Below are 22,353 nucleotides of genomic sequence, written 5' to 3' on the forward strand. Positions count from 1 at the left end.
ACTAGAATCTTAAGTATATAACACTTTTCAGTATTTCTCTTTCTAGACCCCACCCCAACCCCACATAATACTTTACTTATAGGTTCTACAGTTCCTAGGGTGTCATGTTAAAACAAAACCAACTTTCAATAGCTTTCTTGAAGTTGAGTTCTGAATGTAGAAAGGAAGATACAGTGACAGATGGGATTTAGGAACTTTCCTGGATGTTGTTTTTTGGAGCTACTGGACAAGAAAGCAGAGACAAAGGATATTCTTGCTTGCTTTTTTGCAGGATTAGTGGACTATTAATCTCTCTTTCAGTAAAATCTTCCATTCTTGTAATTGGTAGAAATCTTTCTAGATTTTGACAGTACTTGAATGAACAGTCTTCAGTCTTGCCATGAGATTTTGCTTTTATTTTTACTACATATAAATATATAAGTACATGAAAATACAAATCTTCTGTTATATATATATCTTTATAAGTTATATATATGCAGGAAATTGAAAATGATTCTGTCATGGAGAACTGGCCAATACCTTTATACCTCTCACATAATGTAACAATTTTGAATAACAAGGTCTTTCATAAGGTAAACACACTTGTCCATATCAAGTGATGCTTTTCACTGTTCTCCAGTAAAAACCTTAATGTACCAGTGAGAGCATTTAGGTATGCACTTTTCTTTATTCCTGTATCTTCCTGTTTTTCTCATTACCGTCCTACTAATACACTGGGGGTCAAATAATACATCATTATGAAGGTCCCCTTTACTGAACCCTCAGTATTTATCCTTGATACCAGTTAGTATTTTCACCTTCTGATTGTTCCATATGTCAAACCTTAATCCCATGATCAGAATTCTTTGGCAACAGGACATATGTATTACACTATATTTACTTATTAAGTATTCTGAGAAAAATCCACAGTACCCTGAAGTAGAATTTTTAAGGATTTTAAGATAAAAAATGTCCAGTTCCAGAGAGTTGAAAGTCCAATAAAGAATCCTTTGTAGGTATCTCCACAAATGCTCAAATTACTGCACTAAAGGATAACAAAGTGCACATTTTATATGATGTTATAGAATCAAGGTGGGATAAATAGCTTTTTATGGTATTTATCTGGCAGTGGCCTTAATAATGAATGAGGGAGGTGAAGGGTTCCGAAGTACTTATGGGCCAATGATTCTAGTGAGAAGGTTGCAACACCCTACGCACATGTTCAGTGGGTGGAAAAGATCTTTTAAAGTCACTACAGAAAAAGACAGGGAAAATGAGATAGGATTCAGTAATTTACTAGATTTATGAAGGGCAGGAATGATTGTGTTCCCTGGGCTAACATATTTTATGTGTGAAGACAACCGAGGTGCTGGTGGCAATATATTTTCTTCAAAAATAAGCTAGCTTTGCCTGCTCACTAACACTTTATAATGATGTTGTCCAATTAAGGGAGTAAAGTGATGCTGAGTCACATTTGAAATCTGAATGTTGCTCAGCAGGTATCATATTTTCACCTATGTTATGAATTTGTAACCATATCCCATCTTTCCTTGTATGGCATCTTGTTCCTGCCTATCTGAGTGACACATGATAATGTGATTAATTACTCTGACTTATCTCCAGCAAATCTTAATTTCATAGTTTCAAAATATATAGATTGTCATCTTCTAACAGATGCACATCTAGTTAATAAGCACATTGATTATAATATGATAATTCATGCAATGAAATCAGGGTGTAGTAAATTACAACACAAATGTTCAAATAACAGCAGCATACATTAAAAATGATGCCTTCTTTTAGGCTCCTTTGAACTGACAGCATTTGAATCCTCCAATTTGGTCTTTTTCAAGGTTGTGCTGAGTCTTCTTCCTTGAGTTTTCATATAAATTTTAGGATCAGCTTGTCATTTTCCACAGAGAAGTTAACTGCAGTTCTGGGGATTGCATTGATTCTACAGATCTATTTTGGAAATATTGCCATTTTAACCATATTAAGTCTTCTGATACAGGAAGATGGGATGTTTTTCTTTTTATTTAAATCTTCTTTAATTTCTTTCAATAGTGTTTTTAAAATAATTCTAACTATATTGTGTTGATGGAATGTGGAAGAGCTGCATCTCTGACCCACTGCTGTGGGGAGTGTAACTGTGGCATCATTCTCAGAAACTGGCAGCCCCTAACAAAGTTGAACACTTGCATATCTGATAACCTATCTATTTTACTCCTAGATAAGCATACACATACCTGCAACACAGGAGATGTGCAAAAAAGTTCAAAGCCATAGCATTATATATAACAAACAGAAACTAAAATAAAACAAAAAAACCCATCAAAATACATTGTTATACATAAAAATACCAAAGAGCAATGTCAAAAACAAACAAAACAAACACAACTATTTTAGTTAACAATGGGGGTAAATCTTAAAATCATAATATTGAGCAAAAGACAAAGAGACAAAAGTCTGCATGCATAAGATTTCATTTAACTGATGAGGGAATTTTATAGCTGATAGAGAAGGTAATAAGCATTGATAATGAAGTAACAAGCTTTTCAATAAATAAATAAATGTTGGTTAAATTTGCTCATAGGTAAAATATAAAATTAGATGTCTACATCATAGCACACAGAAAAATAATTTTTGAGTGAGGATTTAGGGCCTAAATCACAAAAGGAAATACATAAAAATTTAGAGAAAAATTAGAGAACCCCTTTATGACATTAGATTAGGAAAGGATTTATTAAAAAAATATATACATATGTACATATACACAAAATCTAACAAAGAGAAAAGGTGATGAATTTAATCACAGTGAAATGAAAAACTTAACTGGAAGATCAAAAGATGAAAAAACCACAGATTTGAGATATTTGTAATTTATATGACTGATAAAGACCTTCCAGAAAGCAATATGAAAACAATTAATACAACAGAGTAGTTGGCAAAAGATGGAAACCTGAAATTTATAGAAGATAGAATCTGAAATATATATATATATGATTAACCTCACTAATAATTATGAAGATGCACATTGAAATATTCCTCACTCGTAATATAGGTGGAAAAAGACCTAAAAACATTAGGCTTTTACTGGGGGCAGGGAAAGTGAGAACCCTTATATGACATATACTGAATATAGAAATTAATTTGGAATTACTCAATGAAGCTGAAACAAAGATATGTATACATAGCAGTTCTGATTTTTGATGTCTTATTTTATGTACTCTGTATGATGCACAAGGAGATACATGCCAGTGCTTGCCACAGTGAAAAAGAAGAGACAACCAGAATACCTCCTCATAGGAAGTTTCATTATATGAAAAGTGTAAAGTTATATGGTGAAATACTATAGGGCAATTATATTAATGAAGTAGAATTATATGGATCAATGAGGGTACATTTAAAAATACAAAGCAAGGAGAATAAAAGAAATATAATTCTACTTGTAAACATTTTTTAAATCTTACAAAACAATGAAGGGTGTTTCATTGTTAAGAAAATTTTAAGAAACATATACTGTTAGTAAAAGTAAAATTTAAAAATCGTGGGAATACTACATACCTATTTCCAAATTTTAGGACCTAAGTCTTGGGAGTCTTCTGTTTCTTCTATCTCTCACCTCCAAGCCCCTTTCTATAGGGAAATCTCTTAGCTATGCTTCAAAATATATTTATTATTCAACAACTTTTACTACCCTCACTGGCCCAAGACACTATCATCTCTTCATTATTTCAATTTCCTCCTAATTGGTCTTCCTGCTTCCACCCTTACTCTCTTTCAGTTACTTCATAACATGAGAATGGCCTTTTTAAAACATAAATCAGATGATATCCTTTTTCCACTCAGAACCCTCCAATGGCCTCCTAGTTCTCTAAGAGTAAGTTCTATCAGTGAATGAATAGGTTCCATAGGGTTAAACTCCTATTCTCTCTCTTACTTAATTTTCTAGCCTGCTCCCTCTGTTGCAGCCTCAGTTTTCAGTTCTCAAAACAGGCAAGGCAAAATTTGGCCTTATGTGATTTTTTTTTTAAACATTTAAATTCTACTCTCTTAGCAAATTTCAGTTTTATAATACATTGTTATCAACTATAGTCATTATGTTATACATTAGATGCTCAGATCTTATTCATCTTATAGCTGAAAGTTTGTAGTTTTTACCAGCATTTCCCTATATATCTCACCCTCTGGTCCCTGAAAATGACTTTGCTAAAGTCTGTTTCTAAGTTTAATTATTTTTAAACCTGTTTTTCAGGTTGCACATATAACTGAGACTATGCAGTATATGCCTTCCTATGTCTGGCTTATTTAACTAGCATAGTTTCCACAAATTCTATGTTATTGCAAACAGTAGGATTTTCTTCTTTCTCATGGCTAAATGGTACTGCGTTATATAGGTGGTATATATACAGACACATATATAATATATGCACATACATACACATACACCCACCTTGATCCATTCATTTGTTGACTAATGGGCACTTAGTTTGTTTCCATCTTGGCTATTGTGAATAATACTGCAGTGACCGTGGCAGTGCATATGTCTCCCAGATAGTCTGTTTTCATTTCCTTTGACTGCCTACCCAGAAGTAGGATTGCCGGATCATATTGTGATTTGAAGGAACCTCCATCCTATTTTCCATGATGGCTGTACCAATTTATATTCCCACCAACAGTGCATGAGCTTTTGTTTTTGTTTTTGTTTTTGCCTTCACATCCTCACTAACACCTATTATCTCCTCTTTCTGATAGCCATTTAATAGTTATGGAGTAATATCTCATTTCGGTTTATGTGTAATATCTTGTATTTGCATTTCCCTGACAATTAGTGATGTTGAGCACCTTTTTATGTGCTTTCTGATCTAGTTCCTTGGCCCATCTTAAAATCAACTTTTTCTTCTATTAAATTGTGAGAGTTTTTAAAAATATTTGCTTTGGATGTTAACCCCTTAGCAAGATATATGTGAATATTTTTATATTTTATGTCATTCCATAGGTTGCCTTTTCACTTTTTTGTGGCTTTCTTTCCTCTGCAAAAGTTTTTAGTTTGATGTAGTCCCACTGGTTACTTTTTGCTATTGTTGCCTATGCTTTTAGTGTCAGATACAAAAAAAGTCACTGCCAAGACTGATGCCAATGAGCATGCTTCCATGTATTCTTTTAGGAATGTTATGGGGCTTAGGTCTACTTTAAGTCTTCAATTCATTTTGAGTTGATATTTGTACATGGTGTAAGGGAAGGATCCAGTTTTTGTTTTGTTTTGTTTTGTTTTTGTTTTTTGTTTTTCTTTTTTTTGCATGTGCCCGTCTGGTTTTTCTAATACCAATTATTGAAGAGGCTATTCTTCCCCCATTGTATATTCTTGGGCCTTTTGTCCTAAATTAATGTACCATATATATGTAGGTTTATTTCTGGGCTCTCTATTTTAATAGTTTCATTGATCTATGCATCTAGTTTTATGCTAATGCCATACTGTTTTGGTTATTATAGCTTTGTAATGTAGTTTGACATTAGAATGTGTGAAACCTCCAGCTTTGTATTTCTATCTCAAGATTGCTTTTGTTATTTAGGGTTTTTTGTTATTTTTGTGGTAGCATACAAATTTTAGGGTTGTTTTTCTATTTTTGTAAAAAATTCTATTGGAATTTTGATAAAGAGTGCTTTGAATCTGTAGATTTCTTGGGAATTTTTAACAATATCAATGATTCTAATGCATGAACATAGAACATCTTTCTACTTCTTTGTATCTTTTTCAATTTCTTTCATCAATGTCTTGTAATTCTCAATGTACAGATCTTTCACGTCTTAGGTTAAATTTATTCCTAAGTATTTTATTCTTTTTGATGTAATATAAATGGGATTGGCTTTTTTATTTTCTCATTCTGAAAGTTCATTATTAGTGTATATAAATGCAACAAGTTTTATATGTTGCTTTTAATCCTGTGAATTTATTGAAATCCTTAATTAGTCTCTATTTTTTTTTCTCTATTTCATTTATTTCCACTCTGATCTTTGTTGTTTTCTTCTTTCTAGTAACTAACTTTGGGCATAGTTTGTTCTTCCTAGTCCAGTTCCTTGTAGAATAAAGTTAGAGTTTTTGTTTGAGGACTTCCTTTATTCTTAATGTAGGTGTTTATCACTATAAACTTCCCTCTTAAAACTACTTGCTGTATTTCATCATTTTTTATCTTGTATTTCCATTTTCATCTGTCTCAAGATATTTTTAAAATTTCTCTTTTTATTTCTGTTTTGACCTGTTGTTTGGGACCTGTCCTTTGGGCAAGAACCACAAAAACTGGAGTACCCGACATGTATATAAGCTCCTTCCCAGGGAGTTATTGGCGATTTGGAGTGGGCTCAAGTGAAAAGGCAGAGTGGTGTCTGCTGGATCCCTGTTCACCAGCGAGGATTGCAGTCAACCCCTAGACACATGTTAAATTAGAAGACTGATCCTCAAGTAGCAGTATGCAAATAGGGACAGACTGAGATGGACCTGCCCTTTCTGCACTGACTTCTAGGGGGATAGCTACGGCGAGTCCTCGTGAGTTCCTTAGAACTGTTTCTATATTTGCTATAGTCTTTGGGTCTCCTGGACACAGCCCTGTTGGCTTTCAAATCTAGGTGTTCTGGGGCATGTCTCTCATGTAGAAGTCTTAAAAGATAGGGTGCTTGACGTAGCATGCAATACCTTTGCTTCTCAGTAAGAAGCTAGGAGGTGCACTCCTAATTGTATGGTGCTATGCTGGGGGGTGAGATTTACAGTGAGAGTGTCTCAGCATTTCTTTCCCATTTCACTGTGGGTGATGTGGGCATTCTGTTTGCCTGATGTGCAGGAGTTGCTCAGCTAGTTTCTGGATTTCATTCAGGGAAAATTGCTCTGTGTATAACTATAGATTCTGTGTGTCCATGGCAGAAGATGAGTTTAAAAGGCTCCTATGTTGCTATCAAGAATGGGAAACCTCTATAACGTCTCTGTTTTCCCTATTCATTCTGCCAGGAAATTGCTATCTCTAAATAGCCATTAAGCTCACTTCCTTACTGTCTTTCAAATTTTTGCTCTTTGATCTAATGTCACCTTTCAGTTTATAGTTGTGATCCCCCTCCTCTGGCTCCCAGTCTTGCTTATTCTGCTCCATTGTTTCATTTTTTAAATTGTTTATTCTATTACAATTGTTCCAATATTTTCCCTTTTGCCTCTCTCCACCCAGCCCATCCCTCTTACCCAGAGTCAATCCCCTCTCCAGTGTTCATGTCCATGAGCAATTCATACATGTTCTTTGACTAATCCCTTCCCCTTCCTTCTTACATTCCCCTTCTTCTTCCTCCCTTCCTACAGTTATCAGTCAGTTTAATCTTTCCATGTCTCTGCTTTCTCATGTTAGTTTATTTTGTTCATTAGATTACAGTTTTCAGTGAGGTCATATGATATTTGTCTTTTGCCCACTGGTTTATTTTACTTAGCATAATAGTCTCAAATTCCATCCATGCTGTCAAAAGGTAGGACTTCCTTCTTTCTTTCTTCTGCAAAGCATTCCGTTATGTAAATATACCACAATTTTTAATCCACTCATCTATTGATAGGTACTTGGGCTATTTCCAACACTTGGCTATTGTGGCTATTATAAATAGTGCTGCTATGAATATAGGGGTGCATAAATTCTTTTGAATTGGTATTTCAGGATTCTTAGGGTATATTCCCAGAGGTGAAATTGCTGGTTCATAAAGCAGTTCCATTTTTAATTTTCTGAGGAAATTCCATACGGTTTTCCATAGTGGCTGCACCAGTCTGCATTCCCAGTAATAGTGCATTAGGGTTCCCTTTTCTCCACATTGTCACCAGCACTTGTTGTTGTTGATTTATTAATGATAGCCATTCTGACTGGTGGGAGGTGATATCTCATTGTGGCTTTAATTTTCATCACTGTGATGGCTAGTGATGTTGAACATTTTTTCATATGTCTATGGGCCATCTGTATGTCCTCCTTAGAGATGTGTCTATTCAGGTCCTTTGGCTGTTTTTTAATTAGACTGTTCATCTTCCTGGCATTGAGTCATATGAGTTCTTTATATATTTTGGAGATCAAAACCTTGTCCAATATATCATTGAAAAATATGTTCTCCCATACAGTTTGTTCCCTTTTCATTTTGATGATGGTTTCTTTAGCTGTGCAGAAGCTTTTTAATTTGATGTAGTCCCATTTATTTATTTTTTCCTTTATTTCCCTTGCCCTAGGAGATATATCAGCAAAAAATTTTACTACGTGGGATGTCTGAAATTCTACTGCCTATGTTTTCCACTAAAACTTTTATGGTATCATGACTTATATTTAAGTCTTTTATCCATTTTAAGTTTATTTTTGTGTATGGTGTAAGTTGGTGGCCTAGTTTCATTCTTTTGCATGTACCAGTCCAATTCTCCCAACACCATTTATTGCAGAGACTGTTTTCATTCTGTTGAATGCTTGTACCCCCTTTGTCAAATATTAACTTACCATAGGGACATGGGTTCATTTCTGGACTCTCTATTCTGTTCCATTGATCTGGAACAATGTATCTGTTCTTATGCTTGTACCAGACTGTCCTGATTACAGTGGTCTTGTAATATAGTTTAATATCAAGTATTTTGATCCCTCCAACTTTGTTCTTCTTTCTCAGGATTGCTGAGGTTATTGAGGGTCTTTTTTAGTTCCTTATAATTTTTTGGAAAATTGTCATTGGGTTTTAATAGGAATTGCATTAAATCTATAGATTGCTTTGAATAGTATGGACATTTTAATAATGTTAATTATTCCAATGCATGAACATGGTACATGTTTCCATTTATTTGTATCTTACTCAATTATTTTCTTCAGTGTTCTATAGTGTTCCTAGTACAGATCTTTTACATCTTTGGTTAAATTTATTCCTAGGTGCTTTATTTTTCTTGTTGCTATAGTAAACGAGATTTTTTCTTAGTTTTTCTTTCTGATAATTCATTGATGTACAAGAATGCCATTGATTTCTGAATACCAACTTTGTATCCTGCAACTTTGCCAAATTCACTTATTAGGTCAAGTAGTTTTTTTGTGGAGACTATAGGGTTTTCTATGTACACTCTCATGTCATCTGCAAATAATGACATTTTTTCTTTCTGCTTTCCAATTTGGATGCCTTTTATTTCTTTTTCTTGTCTGATCACTGTGGCTAGAACTTTCAGTACTATGTTGAATAAGAGTGGTGGAAAGCAGGCACACTTGTCTTGTTCCTGATCTTAAGGGAAATGCTTTTAGTTTTTGCCTATTGAATATGATGTTGGCAGTTGTTTTCTTGTGTATGATCTTGTTGAAGTATGCTCCTTCTATTTCCACTTTGCTGAGCGATTTTTTATCATAAATGGGTGCTGGATTTTCTCAAATGCTTTTTCAGTATCTATTGATATGATCATGTGATTTTCATCTCTTATTTTGTTTATGTGTTATATTACATTTACTGATTTGCTAATGTTGTACCATTCTTGCATCCCTGGATAAATCCCACTTGATCATGGTGTATGATCTCTTTAATGTATTGCTGAATCTATGTTGCCAATATTTTGTGGGGGTTAGTATGTATGTTCATCAACAATGTTAGCCTGTAATTTTCTTTCTTTTTTTTGGTCTTTACCTGGTTTTGGAATTATGGTGATACTAGCCTCATAAAAAAAGTTTGGTAGTCTTCCCTCTTCTTTAATTTTTTAGAATAGTTAGAGAAGGAGAGGTGTTAGTTCTTCTCTGAATGTTTGGTAAAATTAACCTGTTTAGCCATCTGGTCCAGGGCTTTTGTGTGCCTGGATTTTTTTGATGGCTGCTTCAATTTTGCTAGGTGTTATCAGTCTGTTCCTCCTTTCTACTTCTTGATTCAATTTTGGGAGATGGCATCTTACCAGAAGTTTGTCCATTTTGCCCAAGTTGTCCAGTTTCTTGACATATAGTTCATAGTTCATTGTAATTTCTTACAATCCTTTGTATTTCTGTGGTATTGGTTGTTACTTCTCTTTTGTTTCTGATTTTACTTATTTGGGTCCTCTCTCTTTTTTTCTTGATGAGTCTGGTTAAAGGTCTGTCAATTTTGTTTACCTTTTGAAAGAACCAGCTCCTGGATCCATTGATTCTTTGGATTTATTTATTTATTTTTGTCTCTATGTCAGTTAATTTTTCTCTGATCTTGATTATTTTCTGCCTTTTATTCACTCTAGGCTTTGTTTGTTGATGTTCCCCTAGCTCTTTTAGATGTAGGGTTAGGTTGCTAATTTGAGGTTTTTCTATCTTCTTTAGGTAGGCCCATGTTTCTATGAATTTCCGTCTCAGGACTGCCTTCACTGTGTACCATAGGTTTTGGATTGCTGTGTGTTCATTTTCATTTGTTTCCAGATACTTTTGGATTTTTGTCTTGATCTCATTGATAACTCATTCATTATTTAATAACATGTTATTCAGTCTCCATGCATTTGAATGCTTTTGAGTTTTTTCCCTTGAGGTTGGTTTCTATTTTCAAGCCATTGTGATCTGAGAAGAAGCTTGATATGATTTCAATTTTCTTGAATTTGTTAAGGCTGGTTTTATGTCTTCCCATGTGGTTTATCTTTGAAAATAATCCATGTGTGTTTGAAAAAATGTATACTTTGTTTCTTTAGGATAAAATTTTCTATAAATATAAGTTAAGTCTGTTTGATCTAGAGTGTCATTCAATGCCATGATATCCTTGTTGATTCTTTGTTTGCATGATCTGTCCATTGTTGATAGTAGGATGTTAAAATCCCCTACAGTGAATATATTGTTGTCAATCTCCTTCTTAAAGTTCCCCAAGATTTTCTGTACGTATTTGTGTGCTATTATGTTGGGTTCATATGTTTACAAGTGTTATATCCTCTGGTTGGATAACTCCCATAAGTATTATGTAGTGACCTTTTTTGTCTCTGTTATGGCCTTTGCTTCATGATCCATTTTGTCTGATATAAGTATAGCTACCCCAGATTGTTTTTTCATGTTCTAAATTGTTTGGAATATTTTTCCCATCCCTTCATTTTTAACCTGAGTAGATCTTTTGTTCTGAGATGGGTCTCTTGTAGATATCATGTATGCAGATTATGTTTTCTTATCCACTCAGCTACCCTATGCTTTTTGGTGGAGCATTTAATCCATTTACATTTAAGGTTATTATTGATAGGTACTTGTCCATTGCCATTATTTTCCTTTGTACCTTTGTTCCTCTCTCTCTCTCTCTCTCTCTCTCTCTCTCTTCCTGTTAAAGCTGTCCCTTACATATCTCTTGCAATGCTGGTTTGGTGGAGATGTATTCTTTTAACCTTTTTTTTTTTTTTTGGTCTGGGAAGTTTTTATTTCACCTTCCATTTTAAATGAGAGGCTTGCTGGATAGAGTAGTCTTGGTTTCAGGCCTTTGCTTTTTATTACTTGTAATACTTCATGCCATTCCCTTCTGGCTTATAGTGTTTCTGTTGAGACATTAGCTGATAGCCTTATTGGAGTTCCCATATATGTTACCAGCTGCTTCTCCTTTGCTGCGCTTGAGATTCTCTCTTTGTATTTAAATTTTGTCACTTTAATTATGATGCATCTTGAAATGGGCATCTGTGTGTTCATCTTGATTGGGACCCTCTGTGCTTCCTGAACTTGCATGGCTTTTTCCCATGCAAGGGAAGTTAGGGAAGTTTCTGTCATTATTTTTTTTCAAACAGATTTTCTATTCCTTGTTCCTTTTCTTCTCCTTCTGGAATTCCTGTGTTGTGAATGTTGTGTTTCATGTTGTTCTGAAGCTCCATTAAAGTATCCTCATTCTTTTTTGAGTCATTTTCTGTTTTGTTTCTCTACCTGGGTGTTATTTTTCTACCTAGTCTTCCAATTTGCTGATTCAGTCCTCTGCTTTATCTAGCCTGTTTTTAATTCCTTCTAGTGTATTCTTCATTTCAGATATTGTATTCTTCATTTCATCCTGCTTCTTATTCATAGTTTCTATGTCCTTTTTCAATCTGATGTAGTTCCCACTAAGTTCCTTGTAGATCCCATAGTTTCTTGCAGTTCTCACTGACTTCCTTGAGCATCCTTATCACTATTATTTTGAACTCTGTCTGATGGACTGCTTGCCTCAATTTAATTTAGCTTTTTTCTGGAGATTCCTCCTTTCTTTTCAGTTGAGGGTTGTTTCTTTGTCTCTCTGTTTTAGGTGGCTCTTTTTGTTTCTGCATATCAGATTGCTCTCCTTGACTCCCTGTCTTTGTGGGTTCCCCTCTGTAGTAGGAGTTGTGTGGGACTCAGTGATGCAGTTTCTTTGATCTCCTGAGCTGGATGTTCTAGGAGTATCCTAGGTTCATTTTATGTGGCCTCAGTTGTTGTACTTGGGCTTTGATTATTGATGGCTCATTTGCTGGTGGGTTCTCCCCTCCAGCTGGCTGACTGAGAGCTCTGACAGCTTCCATGTCTTGTATGCTGTTATACAGGTGCTGGCAGAACAAACCATTGTTTCATTTTTTTCACAGCATTCTGTCTCTCACATAAAATAAGATGTACTTATCATTTAATTATGGGTTTTTTTTTAGTTACAATCTGTCTCATATTTCTCTATGTAAGCTGTGGAAAGTCAGTAATGTTTATCTCTTTAATTCACTAATGTATTCCAAATACCTGAAATAATGTCTAGCACCCAGTAGCCATTTATTAAATATTTGTTGAATGAGTTGAGTAAATGAATGAACCTCGGAATATTGATTATTCTTGGGGAGAAAGGAAAGAAGGCTGAAAGGAATGTAAAAGGGCAAGTCTTTAGCTATAACTATGAGAGAGCGAGAGCGAGAGAGAGAAGGCATGGTAAAATGTTAACACTGAATGTATTTAACAGAGCACTACATGCACAAACCACTATGTAATGACTCTAAGTTTCTTTGATCTTTTATAGAAATGACAGAATCCCCCAACCATAGAGTAGAGACCACTATTGAGATTGGCAGAACTTATTTTTCTTTTTTTTTCATTTGTTTTTGTCTAAATACTAACTTTTCCCTTGCTTACCGTGCCCCCCTTTTTTTGTGCATGAATAGAACATTCTCTGAACCAGTGGGATCAAGAAGTTTCATTTCCATCCTTAATGAAGTTATGCTCTCTGGTTTTTTCAGGAAATCAATGAAGGCTTTATAAATTTTGCTTTTTAATTTAGCTTTACATAACCTCCTCCACTTAATGATTGACCTAAAAATGGTGATGTGAGAATATCATTCTTTGAACAAATATAATATAAATCAGAGTTAATATCCTTCTCTTGCTTGAATTCCTTGGAGGAAGGGAACAAACAATGACTTTGAAATTATAAACTTGTGGTCACTTTGTGTGTTCCATGCTTATTTAGAAAAATCATTTTAGAAATGGTTCATGCTTTTGGCTATTTTAATGAAGCAACTGTAGTAATTTGGAAAGATATGTTACAGTAGTAAAAAGAAGAACAGTAACATTCCAACACAGCTGATGCTTGAAGGAATTCTGTCCTTGAAGATTGCCACCCATTAGTTAATGAGCATATGGTACGTACCAGGCACTGTGTTATATGCTTTATATACATAATTTCTAGTAATTCTTAAAGAAAGAAAACACTCTCAGCCTTAACGCCATCTTCTTAGAAAACTCTACGCCATGAGAGCCAAGTGGAGGAAGAAGCGAATGCGCAGGCTGAAGCTCAAAAGAAGAAAGATGAGGCAGAGGTCCAAGTAAACTGCTAGCTTGTGTACCCATGGAAGCCACAGGAGCAGAAATAAGGGAAGCCAGAGGCCAGGGACACTGGTACAAATTGTTCGACTGCATGCCTGCTATTGAGAACTTGTCAATGGATGTAGAACATAAAGTCTGATCTCCGCGACCACCTTTTGAGAGACCCACGCTGCTCTTACAACAATAGTCCCTTTTGGTCCTTTGCCCTGGACCTGTGACATTCTGGACTGGTTCTGTTATCATTTGTGGCTGAGTGTGTACAATAAATCATTTCTTCTTGGCTGAAGAAAAAAAAAAGAAAACATTTTAGTGGTTGTATATGTGCTATTATCTTCATTTTATAAATGAAATTCACAGAAGTTAAGTAACTTGTCAGGTTTTAAAACTAATAAGTAATAAAACCCTGATTCAAATCTGTACTTCTTGACTCCAAAGCCCACACTCTTTGGGACAAGATTCCACTTTTATTTCTATTTGTTTTTCCTGTCTTGACAATGGATTGCAGAAAACTGTACATATTCTGCTTTGTGACTATGAAAGAGAATATTTCTCTTTCCTTTCATATAAAATTGATAGTGACCCATGATTTGGGAAGGAACTTATCCACAATTGACTATATAATGCTACCAGAAATAAAAACAGGTGGTTTGGAAAATTATGAGCTCATTAATTAATTATGGCAACGCCCTTCAAAAGCTTGGTTTCCTCATAGCTCGGACAAGGAAACAAATTTTTTTTTGGAAAAGAAGTTACTGAGATACCATTTTTAAAATAAAAATTCTGTTTTGGATTTGCTCAGTGATTTCTGGTGGTCAAATACTCTGGACAATAAAATAATACTATTTTTAGATTTTCTCACTGCCTATGAGAATTCTTCTTAGGACCATAAGAAATGGCCATGACTGGCACTCAATCATGTGCTGTTCTCAAGAATAAGTAAGGGTTTGTACAATCTTAAACATTTACCATAAGATCAGGTTGGATCACAGGATCACAGTATCACTAGAGGGAAAAAAAATCCCTTTAAAACAAAAATGTGATAGATATAAAATGTAATCAAACTTTGCTATCATTAATACATGCATTTCAAAAGGAGAATTAAAGATGATTTCATCACAGGGATGAAAATGATCAAACCAGATGATGCCCAAACAGATTGAACTGTTCGTATTGATACTTTGTATGTAGATAGTAAAAAACTAAATGATGTTCTCAACACCATTTTAAGTGCCTAAATGCCATACTTGTTTGTACACCTGTTAAAATGCATAAAAGTCCTCTATTATACACTATTAATTTGTACTGTATAATTGAGAGAAACAATTTTAAAACTGTTCATTAAGTGCCTATATTGATTGATTATTTCATTTAGTTTTTTAAATACTTAGGTACTTTTGGGAAATTTGAGGTAGCTTATAGTAAAAGATACACAAATCAAAAATATGCTTTTCCTAAGGGTAAGTTACATGTGTTAATAGTAGTAACATCTCTGAATAATGGACAGGAAGTAGCCAAACAGAAGTCATGTATGATACTTAATGTTGACAATAAAGAGCAAATCTAAAATTTATTGATTTTTTTTATCTGAGGGGAGAAGTTTTTTTTTTCTGTAGACAGTAAAAAATCCATTTTGTCCTCCTAAACCCACCTTACCACCACACCATGGGTAGAACACAGAGTCTAGAAAAAGCAGGAAGTCACTGGGCTGCTAAAGTAGAAGCCATTTCCAGTTAATAAGCAACTGGCAGCAGATCATTCATAAAAAAGAGTAATGGAGCCAACACCTTTTATCAATATCATTGGTAAAGACTTGACTTAAAAACAATTTAAGTCATGGTATTTGTATTGATAGATAAATTTCTACAATTTAAATTTAAACATGTACACAGATGATTATAATATTTGTAACAAAATACTGTAACTCATGCTGGGTGCTGTGGTAGAAGATAGACAGGCATAAGCCAATCTGATGGAAATAGTGGGGGACTAGAAAAATCTTTCTGGAAGAAACAATAGTAGAGATAGTTCTTGAGGGCTGAATAGAATTTACTTAGACAGAAAAGGAGTCAATATTTTTTGAGACAAAGAGAATTTTGTATGTAAAGGAAAAGTTGCTCAGAGCGGTAAGAGCCTGTCTTGGGTGGAAGGGAATGGACAGCTATGAAGCTAGGGAAATAAACAAGGGTCAGATGTGGAAGGCACTGAATGCTATGTTAATGTGTTTCCAGTGATCCTTAACTCTTTTTTTTCCTTAGTGTGGTATCAGGCTATTAAAGGATTTTAAGCAGAGAAATTGTATAATTATATTTTTCATTTTAGAAAAACATTTTCAAAAGCATTGAGAAAAAATGGACTGGACAAGGTATGTATAGGCATTGGGAGAAATCTTTCGAGTATCTTGTAAAAATTTCAAAGCAAGATGTTAAAAAGACTAAAGATAGGAAGTGGCAGGAGAGAAATGGAGATAGAATGGAAGAAAAGGATACAAATGTTAAAATGGCAGGATGCAAAAATCCGTTTGGAATAGGGAAAGGAGAATCTTGGAGAACTGGGCAGACTTAACGATGCTCACTAAAATAACTAATGTGGGAAAGATGCTGGTTGTGGTTCAGGGAATGATGGATTGAGCTTTAAAGGTGCTGAGTTGAATTGTTCTGGCACATCAGATGAGAATGCCCAGTATGGAACCTACACATACTGCATTTGTGAGAACTACATGGAAATACAGGTTTTGGAGATGGTTCATGGGTATGAATTAGACAACTCAGAAGAATGACAAGAAAATGCAATCGTTCTGGCAAAAATTGGGGTATTAAGGAAGTGGGCTTCAGGAATAAAAGGTTAGGGGCAATGCTAAAAATAAGACTACAGGGAAATTTTATTATTCCTAAGAGAAGGTTATCACTGTCTCCAGAATTCACATATAATGCATTTTTAATTTATCAGTTTCAAACTAAAGGAACAAGAGCTGAAAGTAAATTGACTGACTGGTCATGAGTCACTAAGTATCTGAATGTTAGAGCTAAATTAATATTCCGACTATATTAGCCAGCAAGATATTCAGGACCAGCAGACATTGCTGGGATTAAGGACATGGGGAAAGATGAGCATAAGGTGAAAGGCCCACAAAACCAGCGCAAGATGAATGAAAGGAGTTGGTAATAATTTAAGGGACAAGGAAAAGGAACAGTAGTTTTTGGGCCTGGAAACAGTGAAAAGAATTGATTCCCTATTGCATTAGTTCGGCAAAGAAAATCTGATGGTCCTACACCATACTCTGGCCCTTTGGTAGCAAATGACAGTCAAGAACATTTCAAACTGTCATTTGAAAAACTATTGAAAGAAATCATACCATATTACTCTAAAAAGCAAAATAGGGTAACATGCCTAATATCTTACATCTTTAGAATCTTATGAATTGATTATTAACTAACATGGTTTCCAAGTTGTAGACAAAGGGAAAGGTTTAGGATTACCAATGGAAACCAGATTGGCAGCAATATATTATTCTAAATATTGAGGCTCATTAAGTAATGAAGCACATTTACAAATATAAAATTGCAATTAAGGAATAAATCTAGAGATAGGACCACTTTTTAAATGCAGAAATTCCAAAGTGCATTATTATCTAGTTTTCCTGAATAATGTGATTTTTGATTAAAGAACCAGCACCAATGCTCCAATCTCTGGCCACGAGTCAGCACCGACTGACTTTTTTTCCTTTAATAAGGCCATATCCTCAGTCTGGATTAGTGGAGAAAAGTGTCATGCCCTCCTCCTGAAAATTTAAGTAGATAAACCTCAGTCTATCTACCAGCAAATTTAGATCATTCAAAACAATAGGGAGTTATGTTTTGGGAGTTCTCAGAAGGAGTCTCAGAGATGTTCTGGAAAATACCTTGGTCAGTTACCTGTGGTGCTACTGATATTTTATTTGTCTCCTGCCTGGGTTCCCATCACTGTGTCTCTCCCTTGGTCAGCCACTGCCAGGAACCTTGAGGCCCCTGCAGAGTTCCAGAGTTTGAGGCTGAAGGGCATAGCTTACTCTACCAAGGGTGTCCAACCTATGACCCACGGGCTGCATGTGGCCCAGGACAGCTATGAACATGGCCCACTATAAAATCAGAAATTTATTTAAAACATTATGAGATTTTTCTGTGATTATATGTCACACTGTATTTAGTGTGTGGCCAAAGACAACTCTTCTTCTTCCAGTGTGGCCCAGAGATGCCAAAAGGTTGGACAACCCTGCCAGTTTCATACGCTGATGGTACCAGGTGTGTCCAACCTGTTGGTGTCTCTGGACCACACACTAAATACATTGTGACATATAATCACAGAAAAATCTCAGTGTTTTAAATACATTTCTGATTTTTTGTTGGGCTGTATTCATAGCCAGCTTGAGCCGCATGCGGCCCATGGGCCACAGGTTGGATACCCCTGGGTACACAAAATATTCACTGAGCTACATTATTTTCTCTTGTGCAAGAGGGAGGAACAGCTCTCATCTCCTGTGTTACATCCTGTTAGAAGATGCTAAAGCAGCACCCTGTGGGTATCCATTTGGAACATTGACTCATTTCAGGCAAGATGCTTGATGTTGAGTAGGAAATAGCAAAACAGCCACCTTAGTAGAGGAGACAGATCTTATTCAAATACATTCCAATACTGACACACACAAATACACAATAATTGTGGAAAGGATTCTAAAGAGAAGAAAGACCTACTGGGAGATTCAGAAAATCACTAAAAATGAAGTAGGTTAAGTGAGGATGGGTAGAGTGGGGAATAAGGGGTAGATTATGGAAGGAGAAGAAACTCTTCAAAGACTGTAACAGCTGGAGCTTAGAGCTTCTCAGGATCTAAAGAAATCCAAGGTGGCTATTGTACACAGGGTAAGGAAGAGAATAGTGCAACCTGATGCTGAGGTGTCCTTAAGAACCAGAGCATGCCTTATTAAGATCTGATGTCTTCATTCCAAGCACAAAGTATTATAAAGTTGGGGTGAGTGGAATGTGGCCTTATCACAATTGTGGGCTCCTGTGGAGAGCTGATTAAGGAGAGGCAGGAATTATTTTAAGTGAAACAAGAATTTCGTGTTTTACATAGAGCCTACTTCCCTCCTTCCACCTCACCCACATTCTCAATAGGACTGAGTAGTGAGTCTGAGGAGGGGACTGTGTTTGGAGATGACTCTAAGAAACAGCTATTTTTATAGCCAGATTTGTTTCCCTCTTCTGATGACTATGGATCTCTGATCGGGTGCACTTTTTCTCTCTCTCTCTCTTTTTCTTTTGTGTGTGTGTGTGTGCCTGGCTTTGTAGAGAGCATCTCATGAAAATCAACTTAGGTTAGAACTGTCCCGCCAATTTACCAAAGATGCCCAGCCACTTCTGAGCCCCAGCACAGTAAATTCCAGCTGTGATCCTTGCTCTATCAGGACAGAGACAATGCATCTTGTGAGTGGTCTGTTTTCAGGATCCTTAAAATCTTCCGTATTCATTTTTTAGTCTCATTTTTTATCCTCAGAGAAGTATTCATTTTTTATCCTCAGAGATTAGTATTCATTTTTTATCCTCAGAGAAGATAGCTCTGCTGATTTTATGTTATAATTTCACCCCATAAATAGGAACTCAAGCTTCAAGTAATAGAGTAGTCACTGTTTCATTGAATCCATAACAGCTAAACTAATATACTGTACGTGTTTTGTGGTTTCAAATACTGTATCTGGTTAAGAAAACCAACTATAAAATTTAAAGGCAGAATGGCATAATGATCTCCACTGATGATAGATGTGGGTACAAATTCTGGCTGAGGCGCATAAAACTCTGGAATCTTGGGCAACTTTCTTTAATTCCTGATACTCAGTATCCTCGGGTGAAAATATAGTTTTATGGTAGTTGTGGGAATACAATAAAATAGTATGTATATGTAAAGTGCTTAGAAAAGCACCTGGCATATCACATTAAAAATTATGATTATGTGGTATCATGGTATACAGTACGATAAAGATAAATGACTTTCTACCAAGTCTTCTTTTTGCTTTTTTCTTGTTATTTAGTAAAGACTTCATGCCTATGGATATTAGTAATATCTTCCCTTAATAAGCAGCACATGAGATTATTCTTACAAGGCTTCATAAAAATGGAAAACTTAAGTTTTGCATTCTAGCCCAAAAGCATATGGGAAAAAACAGTTTCAGAAGCTTTAAATATTAACAAGAGGAACATGGCATAATGATACAGGGAAAAAGTGCGAGCATGAATGCTCAGAATTGCTTTTAGAGGGAAAAAGCAGCCAGCATTTGTTGAGAGCTAAAGATTTAGAAAAAAAAAATAGATCCAAGTTTAATTGGCAGGAGTTGGCATCATTTACAGGAAAATATGTTTTATTTATTTCAGTTTAAATATATTTCAAACACTATTTTAAAATGCAGTTCTGCCAAGTGATGGGGCAGCTGTTAAGTGGTTCAAGATTTAATGCCCTAGTTAGCCTTTCACCTCTGAAGCCCTCGATCTATCCCCCTGTAATTAAGCTCATACATTAAATGAGTTTTATGGGACGAGGGAGCTCCAAGTGGAAAATGGACATTTCATACTAGCAAGCCAGTCTGGATAATTGGCAGCTTCAGCTTGAAAACTGCCTGGAGTGGATGAATGGGTGTTGCAAGTTTACATGGGCATCAGCAAAAATAAGTAGCTTGATGAGACTAAATTTTTGTTGTTGTTGTTGTTGTTGTTTTTAATCAGGGCCAACCTGAGGCAAAATTATAACATCAGTGTAGAATGTCTTCCTTGGGATTCCATCTCTATCAGTGTTTTTTCCTCCCTCCTTCCACTCTACTCTCAGGGGAAATGGAAATACACACATCTGTGAGGTGTGATTTCTCATCAGGATCTCCTACCACAATACTACACCACAGACTTAACTACACTCCAAACACTATGTGCAATTCTCTGCATCTTGCAAATTCGTAGTTTGTTCCCTTCCTCGCACCGTTAGTTCTGCTTACAGTGACAGTCCCTACCTAGCCCCCAAACCTCCCAGGGTTCCCTGGTGAACATATATTTATCTTTCCAAACTGAAGCAACAGCAGCCTTCAGGCAGACACTCCAGGTGGAATTAGACAATCCAGGCAGAACAACCTCATCTCAGTGCCCACTTCATGCTGTACAGGCTTCTGTTGTAGTATCAGAGTATTAGTGAGGATAGAGTAGGTCACCGTACCTTGCATCTCTGATGCAGTTGGTGCGGGACATTCCTCCACACCGTCAACCACTCAGGGTTGTGGGCTGGGAGAGACTCTGCTGTCTTATGTTGGTGCCATATTTACAACTGGCCACCTTGAGAGGGGAAGAGAAAATGTGGAAAACTCACACCTCCTTCTAAATGCCCTGGACCAAAGTGACAAAGTCACTTCTACTTTTGGCTTATTGGTCAGAATAGACCTACATACGCGGTCTACGAGTTATGGCCAATTAAAGCAAGGAAACAACATAAGTACAAGGAGGCTGGGAGATGCAGGAGTGTAAATGGAAAATCGCATGAGCATTACTTTCTCACATATAACCTGAAACAAGGCAGTGCTCTTGTACATGATTGTTTTCTCATATCCCATATTTTATGTCCTCAGGGACTGGAAATTTGTCCTCTCACAGTAGTCACATATTGTGCACTGGCAGTTAATTTATGTTAGAGAATTACTATGTTAGCCCATACAGAAAGAGACAGAGAAGGGAAGAAAATACTTAACACACATGAGCTCATTAATTCTCACAGAAATGTAAGGCAGCATTGCTCTCTTCATTTTACAGATAGGACACAACGGCTCAGGTTTCTTAAATGAATTATCGCAGAGCTGGAATCCCAACTCAGGCTGATTCAAATATATGCTCCATTTAAAATTTTGAAGTGTCTCATTACTAAAGGAGATATCTTAGAAAGACAAAAAACAGAAAGGAATGAATTTTTCATGTGAGGTTCTCATGGCTTAATTTACTCTATAACCAGGAGGAAGTTTAGCGTGTGTGACAAAGAACATAGGGAGAAACTATGAGTCCCAGTATCAGTGTGACCCTGCCCGGGGTTCAAATGCTCTGATAGAGTCTATGTTTAGTGTTCTGACAATCTGACCCTTCCTTTTTGGTCTATCTGATAGTGAATACAATCTCATTGGGTTTTGGAGAGGCTAAAAGGAGACCTAAGGTTTGTAAATTGCCTTGGATCATGTCTGGCACAAAGCAAACACCCCAAATGTTGGTTCTGTGTCTGCCTGAAATTTTCCCTATCTTGGCAGAGTAGACCCTTTGCTCATTCTGCAAAGCACATATAGCTTTTGGACTCATATGCAGAAATATAAGAGATGACTGTTTTATTCAAGTGGGTATTATAAAATTTTAGATTTGAAGGGGCTGTAGTATACAGGTAAGAAAAGAGGTTCAAATATGTCTTCTTCAAGGTCACAAATGTGGCAGTAGCAGGAGTAGTCCCAACTCCTAATTCAGCATGCTTCCTTTCTCTGAGCAGTGAGCAGGTGTTCAGCAATAAATACTTGTCAGTGATTGATCGATTAAGAATATTAAATTTCTTCCATTTGCATGTGTGTGTTAGGGGTTGTTGGAGCCTGCACAGGGGGGAGGAG

The 22,353-nt window shown here is 35.9% G+C and overlaps 1 long non-coding RNA gene across 1 annotated transcript; it reads left to right on the forward strand.

Moving 5' to 3' along the window:
- Positions 1–5,566: 5,566 nt before the first annotated feature.
- On the forward strand, positions 5,567–21,250 carry LOC118501316. The gene is made up of 3 exons (XR_004903952.1): positions 5,567–5,827; positions 10,047–10,050; positions 21,240–21,250. It is a non-coding gene; the product is annotated as an uncharacterized LOC118501316 (long non-coding RNA).
- Positions 21,251–22,353: the final 1,103 nt, after the last annotated feature.

The sequence above is a fragment of the Phyllostomus discolor genome, chromosome 6, assembly GCF_004126475.2.
Source record: "Phyllostomus discolor isolate MPI-MPIP mPhyDis1 chromosome 6, mPhyDis1.pri.v3, whole genome shotgun sequence".
In the NCBI taxonomy this organism is placed as follows: Eukaryota; Metazoa; Chordata; class Mammalia; order Chiroptera; family Phyllostomidae; genus Phyllostomus; species Phyllostomus discolor.